Here is a 7407-nt window from a genome sequence, read left to right on the forward strand (position 1 = left end):
CTCCTCTTGGGAACCCCCCTGGGCATCCCCTCGCCCTGCAGGTTCTCCTTCAGTCAGCGTAGACACTCCCCTACCTCACAAACCCCTTCCGGGCCTCCCAGGTCCCCACCCGCGGGTGCCCAGCCCTCCGGTCTCCCCGCAGCCAGCCCTGTCAAGGCTGTTGGCTGCGCTTACTGTCTCCATTCCCCTCCACCCTCCTGCCTGCTTCCTCCACTTGTCTCCAGCCCCATCCTTCCGACCAGCGCATCCCCAGCCTCCCGGTCCAGAAGTGCTATGGACACTCTTCTGTCCCCAGCTCCATTGGTCCCTTGGTCACTTGGCTGCATGCATCACAGCTGCCCTCTCCCTCCTTCCTGAGGGCCCTCTCCCCTTGGCACCCTGCGAGGCCCCCCCTCCTTCTCTTCCCACCTCTCCTGCATCTCCTCCTGGATCCTTTTCTAGCCCCTCCCCTTCCTCCTCCTCCTCCACCTGATCTTTAAATGTGGAAGCTCCTGGGCCTCCCTCCCCCTTTGGCCTCAGCTTGCTTCTCTCCTCACCCTCCCGCGAGGAGAACTTCCTGCCCCAGGATCTCCGTTTCCTGTACATCATCCAGCCGTCCATCCTCCACGTGGCGGCCAGATGGAGTCTCTCCAAAGCGCAGATTGGACCAGGTCACTCCTCGACTTAAAACCCTTTGATGGCCCTGGGGGGCCGAGCACGTGTCACATTCCCCATTTTCCTGTCTCTTTCTCTCCTCACCGGGGCCAGATTCCACATCACGCACACATGCATCCTCCATCACCTTCTCTCTGCTCCCTGCTCTCTCCCAGCTGTGCTCCATTGTCTCTGTCTCAGTCCCTCTCCCTTCCCCTCTCTCCCCTCTCTCTGTCTCTCTCTCTCCATTTGGAGTTGCCAGAGCTGAGGGCTATAGGAACAAGCTTGTGGGGCTCCCATACCAAAAACAACAAAAGCCGAGCCCTCTCACTGGAAGGGCTCTTCATGGCTGTGCTACAGACGTCCAGGAGGCCAGGAGAGGGGAGGCTGTGGCCGCAGAAGTCCACCCTCCCTTGGGTTGCCTGCAGGGGGACCCTTGAAGACATCCTGCCCCGTGACTAGAAGGCCCGAATCAGCCCTCTAAAGGGCTCCTGGATGGCCGGAGTTCCCCGGCTTCCCTCCGTCTCTCCCACTGCCCCACTCGCACTGCAGGTTCAGACCTGGACCTCTGTCCACAGCGCACTCTGACGGCTGCCCTTCAGCTCCTCCATCCACCATCAGGACATCTGGCTGTTGGCCTTGGCTTCACCCAGGGCCCTGGCCTCACCTGCCTGCTGCTCCGGACCTCACCCCATTTCCTTTGGCTGGCCCCGCCCTGCGGTTGGTGACTGAGGCTGTCACTGTGTCTGCGTCACAGTTTTCCATGTAGTGTGTGGCTGTGGCCAACAAGGCAGCCAGGATGGTGACTGTGGTGGGGGCTTTGGGGTCGAGGTCCAGTTCTGGACTAAGTCTCAGTAGCTTCATCAAAAACATGGGATGGGGGGGCTGGCCCCGTGACCGAGTGGTTAAGTTTGCGCGCTCCGCTGCAGGCGGCCCAGTGTTTCGTTGGTTCGAATCCTGGACGCAGACATGGCACTGCTCATCAAACCACGCTGAGGCAGCGTCCCACATGCCACAACTAGAAGGACCCACAACGAAGAATATACAACTATGTACCAGGGGCTTTGGGGAGAAAAAGGAAAAAATAAAATCTTTAAAAAAAACATGGGATAGGGCCGGCCCGGTGGCGCAGTGGTTAAGTTCACACGTTCTGCTTCTTGGCGGCCTGAGGTTTGCCGGTTCGGATCCCGGATACGGACATGGCACTGCTTGGCACAACATGCTGTGGTAGGCGTCCCACATATAAAGTAGAGGAAGATGGGCATGAATGTTAGCTCAGGGCCAGTCTTCCTCAGCAAAAGAGGAGGACTGGCAGTAGTTAGCTCAGGGCTAATCTTCCTCAAAAAACAACGATGACAACAACATGGGGTAGAATAGAATTATGGAATAACGCTTACCTTGCATGACTGTACAGAAGATTGAAGCACAGGTATTCCATCCATATCAGTTCCTTCTTTTCAGTGAGATAAAGACCCTCCCGCGGGCTGCCCACAGTGGGAGCCTTGAAGGCATCCTTTCAAAGGCTCCTGGGCTTTTAATCCTTCTTGTGGGTGTTCTTTGGGTAACCAGCAATGAGGCAAGAGGCTGAGGCTGGGTACTGATTGGCTCGGGACCATATGGGGTCTGGGAGGCAAGGGGGTGGTGGGGAAGAGTGGAGGGCCCTGGGAGGGAGAAGCAGAGGTCTGGAGGGGTTCACGAAGCTTGGCTGCATGACGCATGATGATGCACTCTCTTCTCTGGCTCCCAGGAAAGCTCCAGAAAACTCTCCATTTCTCATTGATGCTCTGGGAAGTTGGGTCGGTTTCAGGGCTATATACAAGTGCTGAGCGTAGGCTCAAGGTGGGCACAAGGGGGAACAAAGACTGTCCCCATGGCCTGGCTTCCCTCAGGCCATGAACCAATGGACAATTCTGGCGAAAGGTCGAGTGGAAACTGTGATATTCCTTGAGCTGGAAGGATTTTTCACCTGGACACAATGGTGACATGAGAAGGTTGCAGTCTTTAGGCAACTGGTTCAGGTTTTGGGGGGTTATTATAACTACTTATATGACTACTTTTAATAATAAAAATTCTCTAGGTTGAAACCGGGGAACTGAGCAATTTGAGAAGACAAGATGGGCTTGGCACAAGGGTGGGAAAGGGCTGGGCATCGGGGCGGGGACGGTGGGAGGGTCCTCTGGCAGGAGCTCCATGGTGGAGGGCCCTGGCCACCAGCAGTGCAGAGAGTGCTGAGCAGGAAAGCGACATGGTGAGGTCTGTACTGCAGGCAGACTGGGGACCGCAGGGGCCGGCGGGGAATGGAGGCAGGAGGCCAGCATGGAGCCCAGGGCTGTTGTGAGGACCCCGGTGATGGGGCCTGGACAAAGGGGAGATCCCCGTGGTGGGCGAGATGGATTTGGGGATGGATCATGGGAGTGCGGAGTGGGCCATGGAAGGACAGGGAAGAGAGTGTGATCAGCCCTGGTTCTGGCCAGGTGACCGGGCAGAGCATAGCCAAGGTGATCTGTGGCTCATCAGGGACGTGCCCCGCAGGCAGCCGTGAGCCTGGAGCCCAGAAGGAAGGTGTAAGTCAGCAACAGAAGAAGACTGCCAGCAAGAGCCTCATTCTCCTGTCTGTGCGCGGGGACCGACACCTCCCTCCCAGGAGAGGGTGTGGTGGGTTGTGCGAGCCAGCATCCAGGGAAGCACTGGCTAAGACTGAGCATCACTGTGTGTCATTTAATAGGGAATGCAAATGGCTGGAGACTGGACAAACCTTTGACACGTGCCGACTTGGGCCAGGCCTTTCGGACAGTAACAGGACACTGAGATCTGCTGTCCTCTCACTGTCCTTCAGTCGTCAAGGAGATTCCTAAGCAAGACTCCTCTGTGGGTTGGGCCCCACCCATCAGTGCAGCATCGTTTCCCTCCCTAGCTGGGCAGACGAGCCCAGGGTGCCTGCCTGCTGGCTGCGGAGGGCCAAGAATCTGGGGGTTGCTGGAGGGGCTCCTGGTTCTCTCTGGAACAGCTTGCCTGCCCCCTAGTGGACTTCTGAAGAGTCTCGGGGACTCATGGAAACCCCTTGGACAGGGAGCTTGGAGATTCCGTGTCCCGACTGGAGCCCTGAGCAGGAGTGGCTTGTGCACGCAAGTCTGGGGCAGAGTGGTGACAAAAGGCAGCATAGGCGGCCCTCGGGAAAGAACCTGGGCTTCTGCATCCCACAGCCCCAGGTGAACCCAGCAGCAATGGGGATGATGAAACCCACTTCCTAGGGCTGCAAGGACGGTTCCCTGAGACAATGCATGCACAACATGCTCAGTACATGTGTGTCCCTTCCCCCTACTCTACGTCGCTTCACCTCCTCTGTGAGTCCAGACAGCTCTAACAGTCTTTGAGCTGACCTGGATCTTCATGCGCTTGGATTTCCTTGAAGCGAGGTTCACCTGCCACCACAGTGGCCTCCTCCCCCTCCCCTGCCCTGTTACATTGCTTCTCCCACCAGGGTCGCAGAAAGAGGGCAGACCCAGTCCTGCCCTCAGGATGCCCCCAGTCTGGAGGAACAGTGCTGGGCAGGGTGGTCAGGGGGCTTAAGGGGCCATAGGAGGTACCCCTCCTGCAGTCCACAGGGGTGGAAGTCGAAGTTCCAGGGTAGGCTTCCTGGAGGAAACAGCAGAGGAGCAGAAGCATAGAGGGTAAGGAGGAGTTGGCTGGAAGGGGTGGGAAGCAGAGGGCTGGGGAAGAGCCCTCGGGCGGGTGCAGGATTAGAGGTGAGGGCATCTATAGCAACAGGAGGGGTGGTGGTGAGGAGACACAGGCTGCCAGGAAAGCCACAGGCACACACCCACCTGCATCTGATGGGCCAGATCGCAATGAAGCAGCGGATGCACAAGCCCAGAAGCAGGGAACACAGAAAAGAAGCTCTGCGAGACCTCGGGAGCCGGCACTGCAGGAGGGGAGATGGTTCATTAAAAGCCTTTGGACTAACTAGTTCACTAGTTTCCTTGTTCATCCATCAATTCAACCTCCCAGCGCACGCCACTTCCTGGGCGTTGGACTGAAGGAATGAACTAGATAAGGTTCCTGCCATCAAGGGAGGGTCAGGCATGGCAACTGCTTGTTACATACAGAGGGCAGTTGGGAAAGGGTTTCAGGAGGAGGTGGCTTTTCAGTGGACTTTGAAGGATGTGTAGGAGTTCACCAAATGTTGAAAAAGGGATAAGGTCATCTAGGTAGAGAAAATAGCAAAAGCAAGTTGTGGCATCATGAGGGGTTTGGAGAGGAGGAAGAAGGCTGTCATAGCCAGAGAGCTGGGTGTGCTGAGGGCAGATGAGGTGAGGCTGGCGTGTGTAGGGCCTGAAATGTCAGGCTAGTGTTTGCGTTTTTGCAAGAAGTCTGTCCCAGTTTGTGCCTGGCTGAAGAACCATGAACCAGGCAACCCAAGATCACCCAGCCCTATGAGGACTTTCTGGAGCCCCATGGCCCCATCCACCAAAGGGAGAATCCCATCCCCTAGAGATGGCTGAGGTGTCCCATTGCTGGAAACCCATCCCAAGGGACAGGAGGATGGCCCCAGGCTGGTGGGGGACAGGAGGGGACCTCACGGGGACCAGCTGACATTGACTCATCATGAAAGTCGTGACTAGGGGCCCCATCTCTGGGGTTCCGCCTGGATGTGTGCAGGGAAGCCCCATGCAAATGCTGGGCCTGCTCCTCCTGAGAGGAGGGCCAGCTCCGAGAGCCGCCTGGGCCTTTCCAGGAAGGTCTGTCCTCACGCCCCATTCCCGGAGGAGAGGGCTGTGTGCCTGAGGCAGCCCACTGGAAGCCTCCCAGAGGCTCTTTCCCTGCGCGTGTACCACTGTGTGACCATCTCAGATCAGAGACAGACAGAGCTGGCGCGGACGACTCATTTCCCTCCGAGCCTCTGTTTCCTGCTCTAGAAAGTGGGCAATAGCTCCTGTCTCAGAGAGCGGTTCTGGTTGAGATGGAAACCATGGAAACTCCAGGCCTGGGGCCTGCCCCATAGCAGGCAGTGGGTAAATGTGGAATAAATGAGCCCCAAAGGCTTCCCGGGCAGAGGAAACCAGCCCAGCCCCGGGCGGGGGCACCACACAGGAGCCAGGCAGCCACTGGCCCTCCTCCTTGTTGACCCCGTCTCCAGCTGATGGAGGAAGGTTTTGTTTGTTTGTCTGTTTTTTGAGGAGGGATTGGTCCTGAACTAACATCTGTTGCCAATCTTCTGCTTTTTTTTTTTTTCTTTCTCCCCAAAGCCCCAGTACATAGTATATATCCTTGTTGTAAGTCCTTCCAGTTCTTCTATGTGGGATGCTGCCACAGTGCGGCCTGATGAGTGGTGTGTAAGGGCGGGGTCGGGTCCCTACCGTGCAGTGAGGGGCTGAGGGCTTAGAGAGGCCCCCTGACTGCTCACGGGAGGAAAGCTGAGTCCTGGTTTGAATTCTGGTCTCCCGCGTCTGCCCGCCATGCTGGGTCTCCATCTACCCCCAGCCCAGAGGGACCTTGCAGCCACCTGGACCAAACCCTCCTTTTACAGAGGAAGAGACTGAGGCCCAGAGAGAAAATCCACAGGCCTAAGGCGGCCACCCAGAGGTCACGGAGGAACAGGGCCATGCTTCTGTCCCCGCACCCCAGGACCACAGTCACGATCACCCACTGAGCCGTGGGCACGTCCACAGACAGGCCACCCACATCCTCCCTTCCACAAACTCCCACAGGCTCGCTCGGGGCCAGACCTCTCAGTGGTTGTCACAAGGACGTGGGAGGGAAGGGTGACTGGCCCCATTTTGCATTTGAGGAAACAGGCGTAAAAATGTTAGGTCCAGAGTCACGCAGGAAGGGGCCACAGCGGCATCTCCCAGAGTCGAGTCCAGCACTTTCCACCACACAGCCACTCGTGGCTCCACACATTCATCATCCACATCCCTTTCACGGCCCTCTCTCTGACACACACACACGCACGCATACGCACACGCACACACAGGCAGCCTGGCCTCTGTGACAACAGTGACCGGCAGAACATTTTCTGAACGACCTGAGTTCAGTTCCAGTGCCAGCTCCCTCTCCCGAGTGGTCTTTTGAGGAAGGAGAGTTTGTTCGCAGCTTACCCTGCCCCCGGCCCCCACCCTGGCCCCTCCGTCAGGGAAATGAATTCCACGTGCGCTGGTCTGTCTGCTCTGAAATCAGCCTGAGGGTCTGGTGAGCACTCTGATGTCGGAAGCCAGTCAAATGAGTTGGCTGTGGGGTTTTTTGTTTGTTTTTCTTTCTGTGAGACAGAAGTGTCACTTTCCTAAGAACCAGGGAATTATCACTCCACTCCCCTCCTCTCCCTTGAGATTCTGAGAGCCCAAAACCTGGACTCCCAGCACAGTGCTCACAGATGCCCAGAGGGTTAGGCCGGCTGGAGAAGAGAGGGAAGGAGGCAGCCTGCTTGAGCATTTGCTGCAGGCTGAGCCCTGTGTCAGGAACAAGCCTTATGTGGGCCCCCTCAATGCCCATTTTAGAGATGACAAAACAGAGACTCAGAGAAGTGACGTGACACAAGGAGGTGGCCCCGCTGAGCCCGGAGCCCTCATCTGCCTGGCTCCAGCTCCCGGCCCCTGTCTTGCTTCTGCCTGTAGCAGCCGTGCCACCGGGGCAAACGGCCTCCTCCCTCTGGGCCTGGGCACCTTAGCTGTACAACTGGGGCTGTGTTCTTGACGCCAGGAACAATGAGCTTTATAACAAGGAGCTCTCAGAGTCAAAATGATTTGTCAAGAGCAAAGCGCTGCATGAGAGGGGTGG

The sequence above is a fragment of the Equus quagga genome, chromosome 14 (genome assembly GCF_021613505.1).
Source record: "Equus quagga isolate Etosha38 chromosome 14, UCLA_HA_Equagga_1.0, whole genome shotgun sequence".
In the NCBI taxonomy this organism is placed as follows: domain Eukaryota; kingdom Metazoa; phylum Chordata; class Mammalia; order Perissodactyla; family Equidae; genus Equus; species Equus quagga.